The sequence below is a fragment of the Lithobates pipiens genome, unplaced genomic scaffold, assembly GCF_037356315.1.
Source record: "Lithobates pipiens isolate NorthernLeopardFrog02 unplaced genomic scaffold, aLitPip1_a1.2 Scaffold_27, whole genome shotgun sequence".
NCBI lineage: Eukaryota > Metazoa > Chordata > Amphibia > Anura > Ranidae > Lithobates > Lithobates pipiens.
Genome location: NW_027507788.1, coordinates 134,948,808 through 134,964,751, shown reverse-complemented (window position 1 = coordinate 134,964,751; position 15,944 = coordinate 134,948,808). Strand labels below are relative to the sequence as shown.

The following is a 15,944-nucleotide window of genomic DNA, read 5'->3' as shown; positions in this document are numbered from 1 at the left end:
AAGAGTCATCAGTCTAATGGTGGCCATACATGCTTCGACAAATGATCGATTTTCTTTTCCAATTAAACTCTCCTGACTATATTCAACAGCCCAAGTAATCAATATGCCACATGCAAGGAAAAGGATTTCTATTGATAGTTAGAAGTTACGATCGTAAGTTATTAATCGTATATCTCTTTTTCCAGCATGCAATCATAATGTAATCAAAATACATCAAACTCGTAATCAAAGCATCTCAGTAAACAAGTAAAGTCACTGGATGGCCACCAAAATGCCAGGCAGCCATTCAGAATGAAGAACAGGCATAGAGGAAAAGCTCGGTTGATGCAGATCAGATCCAGAATGCAGGAATTCCGCTGCTATACATGTATGAATTGATTATACACAGAATTAAATCTTTATTATACACATGTGTATTTATTATTTGTTATACGCTTATCTATTATTTGCTATAAACATGCTTATTTGCTATACACATTCTTACTTATTATTCTTATTTACTATTTATTATACATATACTGCATTTATTGCTGGTTATACAGATACTTTTTTTTTTTTTTTTACTTGTTATATACATTTTTTTTGTTTTACTATTTGTTATAAACATACTTGTTACTTGCTATATACATACTTATTTACGTTTTGTTATACACATACTTATTTTTTACTTGTTGTATACAAACTTATTTACGTTTTGTTATACACATACTTATTTTTTACTTGTTGTATACATACTTATTTACGTTTGGTTATACACAAACCTATTTTTTACTTGTTATATACATACTTATTTACTTTTTGTTAAACAGATATTTATTTTTTACTTGTTATATACATACTTATTTACTTTTTGTTATACACATATTTATTTTTTACTTGTTATATACAGGCATACCCCGCTTTTAAGTACACTATGGGGTTTATGTACTAAAGCTGGAAAGTGCAAAATCAGGCTCACCTCTGCATGGAAATCAATGAGCTTCTAACCCCAGCTTGTTCAATTAAGCTTTGGTAATAATACCTGGAAGCTCATTGGTGTCTATGAAGAAGTGAGCCTGATTTTGCACTTTCCAGCTTTAGTAAATAAACCCTGTTGTGTACTTAAAAGTGGGGTATGCCTGTACATACTTATTTAGTTTTTGTTATACACATATTTATTGTTTACTTCTTATATACATACTTATTTAGTTTTTGTTATACAGATATTTATTGTTTACTTCTTATATACATACTTTTTCTTCCACACATATTTATTGTTTACTTGTTATATACATACTTAATTACTTTTTGTTATACACATACTTATTTGTTACTTGTTATATACATACTTATTTACTTTTTATTATACACATTTTTTTTACCCATACTTGTTTGTTATACACACATTTATTTATTATTTGTTATACACACACTTATTTATATACATACTTATTTATACTTTGTTATACACATACTTTTTTATTGTTATACTGGTTATTTGTGATAGACACGCGTGTAGAGGAGGTTTGCAGAGCTCTCCCCCTCTTTCTTTTCTTACCTTGCTCCAGCAGAGAGTAGGCAGTCGGCTCCTCCAGCACACATGTGATCGGAGAAGAGATCTCAGGGACTTTTGTTTGTGGTAATCCAGGGATGAGATGGGACAGATCAGGGCCGGTGGGGTCACCTCTTCCTCTGGTCTCAGGACACCTTGCTGACAATCCTTGCAGGCAGAGTTGGTGTCAGCAGGAAGGACAGAGCAGTCATTCTTGCCGATCTCCTCCAGGAGAGGTCCCAGCACTGAGCTGCCTCCCTCCCTCCCAGGGACTGATCTCTATACTCCACACACAGGAGAGAGAGGTCCCAGCACAGGCAGGAGGCAGAGACACACTCCACTCACACACACAGATTGTCTTCTGGTGACGTGTCTACTTCTCCACTCCCCTTTCTGGAGAAAATTTCACCCTGATAATAACACCCAGGCCAGTGGGCAAAATACCTGGGTGGGTCTAGTTGTGCTCAGAGGTCCCTGCCTGGGACTTGTGTTCAGTCCTGCCTGGGACTCCCATATTCTCCTTTATCAGCAACCCAGCTCAATGTCTTTATGTAGCTTTACAAATCATCTACAAGGTGCTCCTCAGTGCTGGTTTTAGCTGACCCCCCCCCCCCCCCCTTGCTGAAAATGTTTCTTACCAATTGCTGAACCTGTGACTTTAACCACTTTAGCCCCGGAAGGATTTACCCACCTCCTAACCAGGCAATTTTTTGCGATACTGCGTCACTTTAACTGACAATTGCGCGGTCATGCGACGCTGTACCCAAACAAAATTGATGTAATTTTTTTTCCCAACAAATTATTATTATTATACAGGATTTATATAGTGCCAAAAGTTTACGCAGTGCTTTACAATATAAATAGAGTTTTCTTTTGGTGGTATTTGATCACCCCTGCAGTTTTCATTTTTTTTGCACTTTAGCCACTTGACAACTGGACACTTAAACCCCCTTCCTAACCAGACCAATGTTCAGCTTTTGGTGCTCTCACACTTTGAATGACAATTACTCAGTCATGCAACACTGTACCTATATGATATTTTTGTCCTTTTTTTCCACACAAATAGAGCTTTCTTTTGTTGGTATTTAATCACAGCTAGGTTTTTTATTTTTTGCGCTATAAATGAAGAAAGACTGAAAATTCTGTAAAAAAAAAAAAAATTTTTGTTTTTTGTTAAAATGTATTGCAGAGTATTGGCAGAGTATTGGCAAGTACTGGAAGAGTATTGGCAGAGTATTGACAGAGTATTGGCGAGTATTGACAGAGTATTGGCAGAGTATTGGCGAGTATTGGCAGAATATTGGCGAGTATTGGCAGAGTATTGGATGAGTATTACAGTGTTGCAGAGTATTGGCAGAGTATTGCAGTGTTGCAGAGTATTGGCAGAGTATTGCAGAGTATTGCACAGTGTTGCAGAGTATTGGCAGAGTATTGCACAGTATTGGCAGAGTATTAGCATTGAACAGGGCTGTGAGCACTACACATCCAGCCCACAGCACTGCTGCCATCTCTCAGCCTCTCCCTTCGCACTGTACCAATCGGTACAGAGAGGGGAGGGAGGATGACGCCGGTTTGTTTACAAGTGATCGCTTCGTCATTTGACGGAGCGATCACATGGTAAACGGTCGCTACCAGCGGCCGTTTACCACAATCAGTGATGCGCCGGGTCTTCCGGACCCATCGGTCATGGATGTTTGCGGGAGCGCTCCCCAGGGGGCGTGCAAGAGCAACATTCTGGGAGGATGTCCATGGACGCCCACCCAGGAAAACACAGTCACGCTGTAGCCATTTTTCAGCTATGGCGCGGTCGGCAAGTACATAAACAAAAAAGCGACAATTTTGAAAGAAAAAACACATTATTTTGCTTTCCAAAAAAAAATGTGTTCAACATCAGTTTAGGCCGATATGTATTCTGCTACTGATCACCTCTGTGGTTTTTATTTTTTGCGCTATAAACAAAAAGAGAGCACCAATTTTGAAATAAAAACAATATTTTTTACTTTTTGCTATAATAAATACCCCCAAAAAATATGTAAAAAAAACTCAGTTTAGGTCAATATGCATACTTTTTGGTAAAAAAATCCCAATAAGCGTATATTGATTGGTTTGCACAAAAGTTATACAAAAATAGGGGATAGATTTTTTGCATTTTTATTATTATTATTTTACTAGTACAGTAAAACTTTGTATTGCGAGCATAATTTGTTTGGGAAATATGCTTGTAATCCAAAGCATTTGTATATCAAAGCAATTTTCCCCATAAGAAATAATGGAAACTCAGAGAATCTTCGCAGCCATTTATTCATAGGTCTTTTAGTCAGGGCTCGAGTCCTGCGGGAACGCATGGGAACGGCGTTCCCGTACTATTTCCACAACGGGAACGCCGTTCCCATTAGCAGCCGGAGGAGCCTGCTGCTCGTGCGTAGCCCGCCGCTCCTCTGCCGCCCGAGTCAGTGACTGGTTGCTAGGCTAGGGCCGCTCCGCGTCTAGCAACCGGTCACATGACATCGGCCGTACACGCGGGCACGCACTGGAGTCAGTGCGCATGCGCCCTCCAGCGCAGCCAGCGGCGGACACACGCCGCTGGCATACGGACTGTCTCCTCCCTCCCCTCTACCCAGTTCTATCCCGAGCGAGAAGACTAGTAAACCAGGTTAGTCACTCAATACTCTGCAATACTCTGCATTACCCCGCAAATACTCTGCATTACCCCGCCAATACTCTGCATTACCCCTCCGCCAATACTCTAAATTACTCTGCCAATACTCTGCATTACTCTGCATTACTCCGCCCATACTCTGCATTACTCCGCTCATACTCTGCATTACTCCGCCCATACTCTGCATTACTCAGCCCATACTCTGCATTACTCAGCCCATACTCTGCATTACTCCGCCCATACTCTGCATTACTCCGCCCATACTCTGCATTACTCCGCCCATACTCTGCATTACTCTACCAATACTCTGCATTACTCTACCAATACTCTGCATTACTCTACCAATACTCTGCATTACTCCACCAATACTCCGCCAATACTCTGCATTACTCCACCAATACTCTGCATTACTCTACCAATACTCTGCATTACTCCACCAATACTCCGCCAATACTCTGCATTACTCCGCCAATACTCTGCATTACTCTACCAATACTCTGCATTACTCCACCAATACTCCGCCAATACTCTGCATTACTCCACCAATACTCTGCATTACTCTACCAATACTCTGCATTACTCCACCAATACTCCGCCAATACTCTGCATTACTCCGCCAATACTCTGCATTACTCCACCAATACTCTGCATTACTCTACCAATACTCTGCATTACTCCACCAATACTCTGCATTACTCCACCAATACTCTGCATTACTCCACCAATACTCCGCCAATACTCTGTATTACTCCACCAATACTCTGCATTACTCTACCAATACTCTGCATTACTCTACCAATACTCTGCATTACTCCACCAATACTCTGCCAATACTCTGCATTACTCCACCAATACTCCGCCAATACTCTGCATTACTCCACCAATACTCCGCCAATACTCTGCATTACCCCGCCAATACTCTGCATTACCCAATACTCTGCAATACCCCGCCAATACTCTGCATTACTCCGCCAATACTCTGCATTACTCCAACAATACTCTGCATTACTCCAACAATACTCTGCATTACTCCAACAATACTCTGCATTACTCTACCAATACTCTGCATTACTCTACCAATACTCTGCATTACTCCACCAATACTCTGCCAATACTCTGCATTACTCCACCAATACTCCGCCAATACTCTGCATTACTCCACCAATACTCCGCCAATACTCTGCATTACCCCGCCAATACTCTGCATTACCCAATACTCTGCAATACCCCGCCAATACTCTGCATTACTCCGCCAATACTCTGCATTACTCCAACAATACTCTGCATTACTCCAACAATACTCTGCATTACTCCAACAATACTCCGCCAATACTCTGCATTACTCCACCAATACTCTGCATTACTCCACCAATACTCTGCATTACTCCACCAATACTCTGCTATACCCTGCCAATACTCTGCAATACATAACCTGCCGATACTTACTCTGCAATACTTACCCTGCCAAGACTCTGCAATACTTACCCTGCAATGCCCTGCCAATATTCTGCAATACCCAGCAGTAATCTGCCATACCCTGCCAATACTCTGCAATACCTTGCCAATACTTATCCTGCCAATATTCTGCAATACCCTGCCAATACTTACCCTGCCAATACATATTCTGCTAATACCCAGCCATACCCATCCATGCTCAGCCAAAATATTATTGGGGGAGATGACGTGGATATTACAGTAGGGGAGATGTATATTGCAGTGGGGACTATATGGTGGTGACATTTTTCACAGGTTTTTGCAAATTTATTATTTGCTGATCCGAAAAAAGATCCGATCTGTGACTCAGATCCAAGGAATGATCCGATCCATGAGTTTTTTGATCCGTTGCCAATAATCTTGCACGGCAAGGGCAACGTTATTCCAGTTTGTGTGATATTTTCTAATTTGCTGTATTTGAATTTGGAACAGGGTGTATTTGTGTTAGAAATTCCCTGCGAGGGAAAGATCATCACCCATTGTGTTGATTATTCTGTTTGACAAGTTAACTTATTTTGTATTTGTAAACTGGCACTTTACTATATATGTACTGTATTTTCTGTGAAATATATATGCATATGAGCGTACCTTTATTTATTTATTTATTTTTTTGGTGGGGGAGTGGATCTTGGGTGAGAGTTCCCACACTTTTTTCCCCAGCACTTGACCCCTGCTTTTAGTTTATAGTCCATATAAAAAGATTATAGCAATGTGACCAGGTTGTGTAACCATAAAATGTCCATCCACAAATGAAAGCCTCCGCAAGGGGATTAGAAGCAAAATCCAGCAGGAGCTACAGAGTATAAAAGAGAAAAGAGGCGCCTCTAAGTGTAGCAATACGGTTACATTTAATGAAGGTACAACATTTAGCAACTCACATGGTTGATGATTAAAAGAGGCACATCTAAGTATGCAGGCATTCGGGGTAAAGCTGTCCACATAGACCATCCTCCGCTCTGGCTCTCATCGATGTGAGTCTGCAATGATGACTGGGAAAACTACCCTGCAGTAGAACGATCTGAGAGCGTGATTTGGAGAGTTTGTGGAAAGGATGACATTGATGGCGGTCCGGAGGACAGTCTATGTGGACAGCTTTACCCCGGATGCCTGCATACTTAGATGTGCCTCTTTTAATCATCAACCATGTGAGTTTCTAAATGTTGTACCTTCATTAAATGTAACCATATTGCTACACTTAGAGGCGCCTCTCTTCTGATTTTATACTCAGTTGTGACATGACGCTACTTGTATATCAAGACATTGCTTGTTTATCAAGTCAATATATATAAAGAAATTTTGCTTGTCTTTCAGAACGCTCTCAAACCAAGTTACTATCAAATCAAGGTTTTACTGTAATGGCGGTGATCAGTGATTTTTAGCGGGACTGCGACATTTTGACAGACAGATTAGATACCTGACATTTTTGACACTTTCTTGGGAACCAGTGACATTATTACAGTAATCAGTGCTAAAATGACGCACTGTTATTGTAATAATGACACTGGCGGGGAAGAGGTTAACATCAGGGGTGATCAATGAGTTAAATGTGTTCCCTCAGTGTGTCTACTAACTGTATGGGGGACTGTGTGACTGGGGAAACACACAGATCTGTCTTCCTGCATAGCAGAAAGATAGGATCTGTGTGATCTCTTCTGTCAGAACAGAGATTTGCCTTGTTTACATCCCCGTTCTGTCACTGCGGGGAATGATCACGGGTAGCCAGACCTGCTGATTGGCTCCCCGCGCACACAGCCAAAAAAGCGAGTTCCCAAGCCGACGTAGATCTATGGTGATTTGCGGGATTGTGCCACCTTGCTGCAGTATAATGACAGCGGCTGGCCGGCAAGTGGTTAAAGCCCAACTCTGGGCAAAACAGAAAAAAAAAATACCCTTTCACTTTTTTGCATTTTCAGGTGCAACGGGCATAGACATGTGTGCATAAAGTCACACAGATGTGAGGCAAGTTGCACCTGAAATCATAGTGGCCTGCAGCTTTGAAATCGTGCTACTTCAAGTGAAGTAGCATAATTTTAAAGTCGCATTCAGAGCCAGTTCACACATCAACAATGCATGGAAAGTAGGTCATATGGTTTTCAATGTCATAGTTTGCACCAGTGCTTGCAGTTCCAGAAAAAAAGTAGAAAATGCTGCATTATTCCTCCACTGGGCTGTACCGGAATCTTCAGCAAATGCACCAAAAATGCACAGGAACGGGCATGTCCTTTTTTTAAAGCGGTAGTAAACCCGCAATTTTTTATTTTTTTTTTTAAAACCTGCAAAGCAAAAGGCATAATGAGCTAGTATGCACCGCATACTAGCTCATTATGAAATACTTACCTTAGAACGAGGCCCCGACATCTCGCCCGATCCACGCCGAGGAAGCCGACATGCTCCCTCGGCGTCTCTTCCGGGTATCGCGGCTCCGGCGCTGTGAGTGGCCGGAGCCGCGATATCGTCACTCCCGCGCATGCGCGCGGGAGATTTAAATCCGGCCGGACGAGCGCTGCCGGATTTTCACGGAGAGAACCCCCTTGTGCGCATGCGCCGCTGCAGTCAGCGGCGCATACCGAGGGGAATATCTCCTAAACCGTACAGGTTTAGGAGATATTTTTTTTACCTACAGGTAAGCCTTATTATAGGCTTTCCTGTAGGTAAAAGTTAAAAAAGTGGGTATACAACCACTTTAAGGTTAAGAAAAAAGAGGGGGGAAAAATGCACTGGACTGAATCAAAAATGCACCAGAAACAGTTGCCCCCCGCAAGTGCAGTTGCTCCAGAATTTAGTAAATGAGGTACGGCTTCATTTGCAAAGAATAACCAATCACATGCACGGAAAATTAAAAAAAACAGCATTTGTGCTTGCACATGATTGGATGATGGAAGTCAGCAGAGCTCCTGCTCATTTACTAAGCTCCTGAGCAACTGCTCTTGCAGAGTACAACAGAGCTTTGCAAAGTGCACAGTCTATTTGCCTTTAGTACATCAACCCCAAAGTGTAATACCTTATTCTTTATTCCAGCAAGGTCCCTCCAGCTATGCAATCAACCCCCAAAAAGCCTCCTCTCTGGGGTCGTAATTGCAATTACACCTGGATTGGAAGAGTTGCGGGGGTGACATATAGAGGAACCGATCACCCGATTTTCCTCCTGCAGCCGCTGAATTTTTGCGGGAAGGAGAAGAAGAGAAGCCGGCATTCAGCGGCTGCAGGAGAAAAATGGAGAGATCAGTTTCTATATATGAAGCCACCTCCACTGCTCCTCCTATCCAGCTTCTTTCTACTGCCCCCCCACGCATGCTCTTGACTGGAATCCCTGCATTCTCTTCTGCCCCCCTCATCCCCCACAGCTCTGCTGGGTTCCCCCTGGCTGGCTGCTGCAGGGGAACTGTCAGGATGAAGAGCGGGGAAGGGGCCGGTAAATGTGTAATTTCCGGCCCCTTCCTTTTCTGAATAGAGAGTTAGGGAATTGTCCATTCATAAGTGATGCATATTAAACTGTATTTTCTATGCTTTTGTTTGCGAATGAATGGAAGCTCTGTAGAGAGTTATTGCTCTCCATTCACTCAGTACAGCTGCAGAGAAGGGAGATGGAGGACTGTGTCCTCCATCTCCCTTTCTCTGTCTAAAAGGTGAAACATAAGATGTCTGTTTAGACCCCTGATATGTCACCAAAGCCCCCAACAGTGCTTTTAAAAAATTGTAAAAAAATTATTAAAAAATAAAACAAAAATAAAAAAATACTGATACCAGTGGTGGAACTACCAGGATCACAAAGGACGCACTTGCCACCAGGGTCAGAAGGAAGGGCCCTGATCAGGGGTCAGGGAGGCCCTTTATGGTTTTTGCACCGGAGCCTTGAAGATTCTAATTATGTCACTGCTTCTAATGCCGCATACACACGGTCGGAGAATCCGTCGGAATGCGTCTTATCGGACCGTGTCATCAGATAATCCGACTGTGTGTGGTATGCATCGGACTGATTCCGTCCGAATCTCCGTCGGACCCAATTTTCCAACATGTTGGAAATTTTTCCCGACCAACTGGGCCGGTCGGACGTAATCCGATCATGTGTAGAGAATTTTGATCGGACCAAGTGCCACGCATGCTCAGATCAAATTCCTACATCAAAGCTATTGGCTACTAGCCTGAATCTAGTCCCATCGTAACGAAATTACGTCATCACGTTCTGAATGACCGGATTTTTCGACAACTTAGTCCGTCCGTGTGTATGCAACAGTTTCGGACACAATCCGTCAGACTAAATCTGACGGACAAAATTCGACGGATTTGGTTGTGGAAATCTCCGACCGTGTGTACAGGGGCTAAGACTTTCCAGACCACCGTTATGTACCTGCCTCCAATATGGTTTAACCGCTTCCGCTGATATAGGTCAGCAGAATGGCACGGGTGGGCAAAAGGGCGTACAGGTACGTCCCCATTAAGAAGTGGTACTGCAGGTGCGCTGCATTCTCCGTGACTCTGTGGACTCAATGTCCGTCAGGTGCCTGCGACTCGATGTCCGCCGGGTGCCTGCGATCGTGTCACAGAGAAGTAGAATGGGGAGATGTTAACAAGGAATTTCCCCGTTCTGCCTTATGACATGACACAGATCACTGCTCCCTGTCATCGGGAGAAGTGATTGCTGTCATGTGAGTCGAAGCCCATCCCCCCACAGTTAGAATCACTCTCTAGGACACACTTAACCCCTTCATCGCCCCCTAGTGGTTAACCCCTTCCCTGCCAGTGGTATTTTTATAGCACTGATCGCTGTATAAATGACAATGGTCCCAAAATGGTGTCAAATGTGTCCGATGTGTCTGCCATATTGTCGCAGTCACGATAAAAATCGCAGATCGCTGCCATTACTAATAAAAAAAAATAATGATAAAAACGCCATAAAACTATCCCCTATTTTGTAGACGCTATACATTTTGCGCAGACCAAACAATATACGCTTAATGCGAGTTTTTGTATCAAAAATATGCAGAAGAATACATATCGGCCTAAACTGAGGAAAAAATCGTTTCTTTTACATATTTGTGGGGGATATTTATTATAGCAAAAAGTAAAAAATATTGTTTTTTTTTTCAAAATTGGTGCTCTTTTTTTGTTTATAGCACAAAAAATAAAAACCGCAGAGGTGATCAAATACCACCAAAAGAAAGCTATATTTGTGGGGAAAAAGAACAATTTTGTTTGGGTACAATGTCGCACGACCGTGCAATTGTCAGTTAAACCGAGGCAGTGCCGAATTGCAAAAAGTGCTCTGGTCAGGAAGGGGTAAATCCTTCCGGGACTGAAGTGGTTAATAGACCTACATGATGACACCTCACACAACAGGGTTCAGGAAGAGGAGTGTGCCAGAGCATGCCAGAATGGGAAAAAGGGTAATTAATACAGACTGTTTCTCCACTCCTAGACATAAAACACATTTAAGCCCTGCAGTGCAAAGTGTTCCCCAATAGAAGTGTAGATTTTGTCTGAGTCCCAAAATCTGGGATTTAAAGCGTTTTATTACCCCAACACTTCATATTCCTGATATGTGCCTGCTGTACCGTGTACTTATATGAGAAAGTATCCTTTTCTCTTTGTATTGCTTCCTTTATGTGAAATCCCTTGTGTTCCTGACAGTCTTTCTGCTTTCCTATTAGAAACTCACCACACTAAGCAGGAATACACAGCATGCTCTGCTAGGAACTCAGTGTACTCTCCTCCAATGATCAGACTTGTCCTGACACCCACCCAGCTGCACAGCCATTCACTGGGAAGCTCAATATGTTGCTGCTTCTCCTCCTCCCAGCTTTTATGCAGATGAGAACAGAGGGAATGTGATCATTTAAAAAAAAGTGGGAAAAGAGGTACTTATAATTTTTTATATCTGTACAAAATGCCTTTTATTTTTATTTTAAAGAGTTGTTTTATAAGGTGATAGTTTAAAATCACTTTAACGCCTTGTTCACACCTGAAACTTTACCTGAAGCACTTCAACCCTCAACACTAGCATTGTCATTATATTTAATAGTGCATGTTTGCACGTGCCCATAGTGTCTCTTGAAGGTCATCCTTTGAAAAAGTTCATGAGCATCTTTTGGGACAGAGTCAGTGGCTGACCATAGAGGGCGCATGGACGTCGTATCCCCTATCCATGCGTCCGGTCCCCTGATATACATATCAGGACACCAGAGGCTTTAATAGGCTTCAAAAAAGGGTGGGCGCGGAGCGCAGAGCATTGGGCTCCGAGCCCACCCAATGGTGTGACCATAGCACATGAATTTTCACTATTTACACACTAAAATTCCTCCCCGCCAATCAAGAGGCAGGTCGTGAAACCTGTTTCCCGATTGGCCAAAGCATCAGGCTTTGGCCAATTGGGATCCAATTGAAGCCTAGCACTTTTGTGGAATAGGAGGCACAATCTTGACACAAGACACAAGCTTGAGGAGTGGGCACCAGAGCCACTGCTGCCCGCATTTCAAGGGAGGAGGAGAGGACACCACAGCCCCGCCACATGAGTGGGTGAGTGCCGGACCGCCCCCGCGTGGGGGGGGGGTGGTGCTGTCAGTGGCACGCTGCCGGGGGGAGTTGTTTGTTTGCCACCCCCCCAAAAGAGGAACCCATCAGCCGCCACTGGACAGAGTCATTCGTTTTGGCCTCACTAGACCATAGTGGGAGTGCCTATTATACATGCTGAAAATTTTTAATAAAAAACAAAATAAAAATCAAACAAACCTAAAATGCTTGTACAAACATTAAAGAACATCCTGAACAAAGACACTCAGCTCAAGTATGAATAAACCAGGGGTGTCCAAACTTTTTTCAAAGAGGGCCAGATTTAATGAAGCAAACATGCGTGAGGGCCGAGCATTTTGCCTGACATTCTTTGAACCATTAAAATGAAATGCAAATAAACTAATATACTATCCAACAAGAATTCTCTTGCCTTTGTGGCTGTGTGTAGTGAAGAGTCTAAGGATGAGCTTAGGCATGGTATTTGGATATACCATATTTGTCAGAGTATAAGACTCACAGGCGTGAGTATAACAAGCACCTTCACTTTAAAGGGGACGTTTTGGAATTTTAAAAAACTTTTAAATAAAGAACTGTGAAGCAAAATAGGGGTCAGTGCCAATCAATGCAGCCTAATGAGTGCCCATCTGCAGCCTCACCATTGCCATGAATGCAGCCTCACCACTGACATGAATTCTGTTTCAATATGTTTATTGAGAATTTTTGAATAAACAGTAATAAACAAGAGATTACAATCAACTCCTTGTGAGCCCTCGCAGGGGCCACTAATCATGAATATAAATCCAAAGGGCTAACCATCACAATATATTTCTAATAAACTCAAGATAAGGAAGGGAGATGAGCAAGAGATGGAATCTAGACTGGTTCAGTGCCAAACAACTCGTTCCTTAATCATGTTCTGCGAGTAAGCCCTGTTCCTACTACCCCCGTCCATGGGAGGTAGCAGTTTTTATTAGCAATGGGAGAGATTACTAAGGAGAGAGAAGAGAGACAGGGAACAGAAGAAAGAAGGGTAAGGAGAAAAAAAGGGGGAGGAAAGGAAGGGGGGAAAGCTCGGGCTCGGACGCCCCGCCAGGGGAATTCAGACCAAGCCCAGGCATGCCGCTTGGAGCGTGGGGAACTCATAAGAGTTCCACGGCTCCCAGATCTTTTCGAAATTTAGCATGAGAATCATGGACAATACTGGACATATGTTCCTGAAGTAACATAGCAGTCATGCGTGTCTTAACCCCTTGAAAATCTACCCGTTGTGACTTCCAGGCTTGGGCAATGGTCCGCTTGGCCGCTATAAACAGATAGGTAGCCAGCTTCTGTTGAGGGCCGCGCAGGCCAGGAACCGGGCAATGTACACTGACATGAATTCAGCCTCACAAGTGCCATGAACGCAGCCTCACCATTGCCATGAATGCAGCCTCACCATTGCCATGAATGCAGCCTCACCACTGGCATGAATTCAGCCTCACAAGTGCCATGAATGCAGCCTCACCATTGCCATGAATGCAGCCTCTGAATGCAGCCTCACTATTGCCCTAATGCAGCCTCACCATTGCCATCAGTGCAGCCTGAGCAATGCCCTTCTGCAGCTTCAGAGGGGACAGGGAGAGGGCAGGACGAGCGGCAACAGATTACATATAGGAAAATCTCCTGTTTACTCAGCGACCTTTTTAATACAAAGTCCCGCCTCCTATGATAGACAGAACAGTCATCCAATGCCAGCCCAGGAAATGGAAATTCCTATTACAGAGACCGCCGAATAAACAGGAGATTCTCCTGTATGTAATCTGATGACGCTCGTCCCACCCCCTCCTTGTCCCCTTTCGAGAAATGATAAGTATAGTACAGTGTATATATCTTTTGTGGCCCCCAACGAATCCTGGAGCGCTAGTGGGGCCGCATGAAACCAGAACATGGGCCGCAATTGGCCCGCGGGCCGGACTTTGGACATGCCTGCCATAAGCCATTGACTGTGCAACAAATATTTAGAATACGAGACAATAGGTTATGGAATAATAAGAATAATAATTGTTCAAGTTGAAGAGTTTAAACAAAAAGTTGTATGCACCAAATTAAAAAAAATCACAAATTGTGACATGTTGTGAAAATAGTCACCTGATCCTGGACAAAGACATATTTTTTTCAGAAAAGTAATTCATCAATATTTGTCAAAATGGGGGTGTTTGATGTTAGTAAGGTCAGAGTCCCCCAAAACAGTCAGGAATTCAGTGGAACTCTGCAGTTTATTTTCCAGCCTGCGACACTAGCTAAATTCAAATCTTTCGTTTGTTGGAACATCATGCACCCAGCCAAAAACATCTTGAATTTCATTCCAATATACAACTACGACATTTAATTTTTTTTTAAAAAGCCCTTTAGGCACGCTCAGGAATTTCGATTGACAATGCTGCAATATTATTATTAGAAGAATAGTGATAAGAGATCTGCTAATGAGACCTATCGCATATACCATCACAAAGGAGTTGATTTACTCAATGCAAATAGACTGTGTACTTTGAAGGTCCAGTTGAACTCATTTTCGTTAGTTAGTGTAATGAGGTAAAGCTTCACTTTGTAAATATTACACAATCAAGTGCAAGGGAGAAAAAAAATTAAATTCTGCTTGCACATGATTGGACTATGGAAAGCAGCAGAGCTTTACCACATTTACACAAGCTCTGGGGAAAATGAGAGCAATTGCACTTGCAAAGTACGCAATCTGTTTGCCTTTTGTAAATCCACCCTAAAATGTTTACACAGGACTGGGTTAAGAAAACAAAAATGGAATGGGAAAGGGTGTGTGAAAAACAAGCTTAAGTAATTACATCAACTGATCTGTTATCCAACCTAACAAGCTATTAGGCAGCTTTATTACCCTATCGTAAAATACTTTAGCCTGTAGAAAACAGAATACACATTCCTGGTTGAAACGCTGTCCCTGTTGAGTCAAATGTAAGGCCTCCTGCACACAGGACATAAAAAATGTGGTATTTGACTTTTTTTTTTGCCTCTATAACGACCCTCTATGTTAAAGTGGTTGTAAACCCTTTACAATCACTTTTTGCTATAGGTAAGCCTATAATTAGGCTTACCTGTAGCTACTCTGTAAGGTTTAGGAGATATCCCCTGTATTTGCATGTGCCGATGTCATTGGCACATGTGCACTGAAGCATTGGCAGTACGTGCCATTGCTTCAGTTAGATGGGGCAGCACAGTGGTGTAATGGGTAGCACTCTCGCTTAGCAGTAAAAAGGGTTGCTGTTTCGAATCCCAACCATAACACTACCTGGCTGGAATTTGCATGTTCTCCCTGTGACTGTGTGGGTCTCCTTCGGATACTCTGGTTTCCTCCCACATGCCAAAGATATGCTGGTAGGTTAATTGGCTTCTGTCCAAAATTGGCCCTAGTATATAAATGTGAGTTGGGTGACCTTGGATTGTGGGCTCCTTGAGGGTAGGGACCGATGTGAGTGTGCAATGTATGTGTGGAGCGCTGTGTAAATTGACAGCACTATATGGGTAGCTTAAATAAAATAATAATACAATGTATAGGGGCAGGGACAATTGTAGACATGCACCCACACTCACTCAGGTTGAACTGGATGGACTGGTGTCTTTATTCACCCTATGTAACTATGTAACCTATCAGACTGTGCTGTTCCCGGCAGCTCCCGTGCGCATGACGTCATCGTAGCTCCAGCCAGTCACAGCACCGGAGCCTACAATACCCATATGTAAACC

General features: G+C 42.8%; 1 protein-coding gene across 1 annotated transcript in view; it reads right to left on the bottom strand.

The window, feature by feature from the left end:
* The window catches only part of NTF4 (neurotrophin 4), a 199,664-nt gene extending 197,735 nt beyond the window's left edge, over nt 1–1,929 (bottom strand). Inside the window, exon 1 of the mRNA XM_077457501.1 lies at nt 1,538–1,929. The gene's annotated coding sequence lies outside the window, so the exon portion shown is untranslated. The remainder of the gene's footprint in view (nt 1–1,537) is intronic.
* Nucleotides 1,930–15,944: the final 14,015 nt, after the last annotated feature.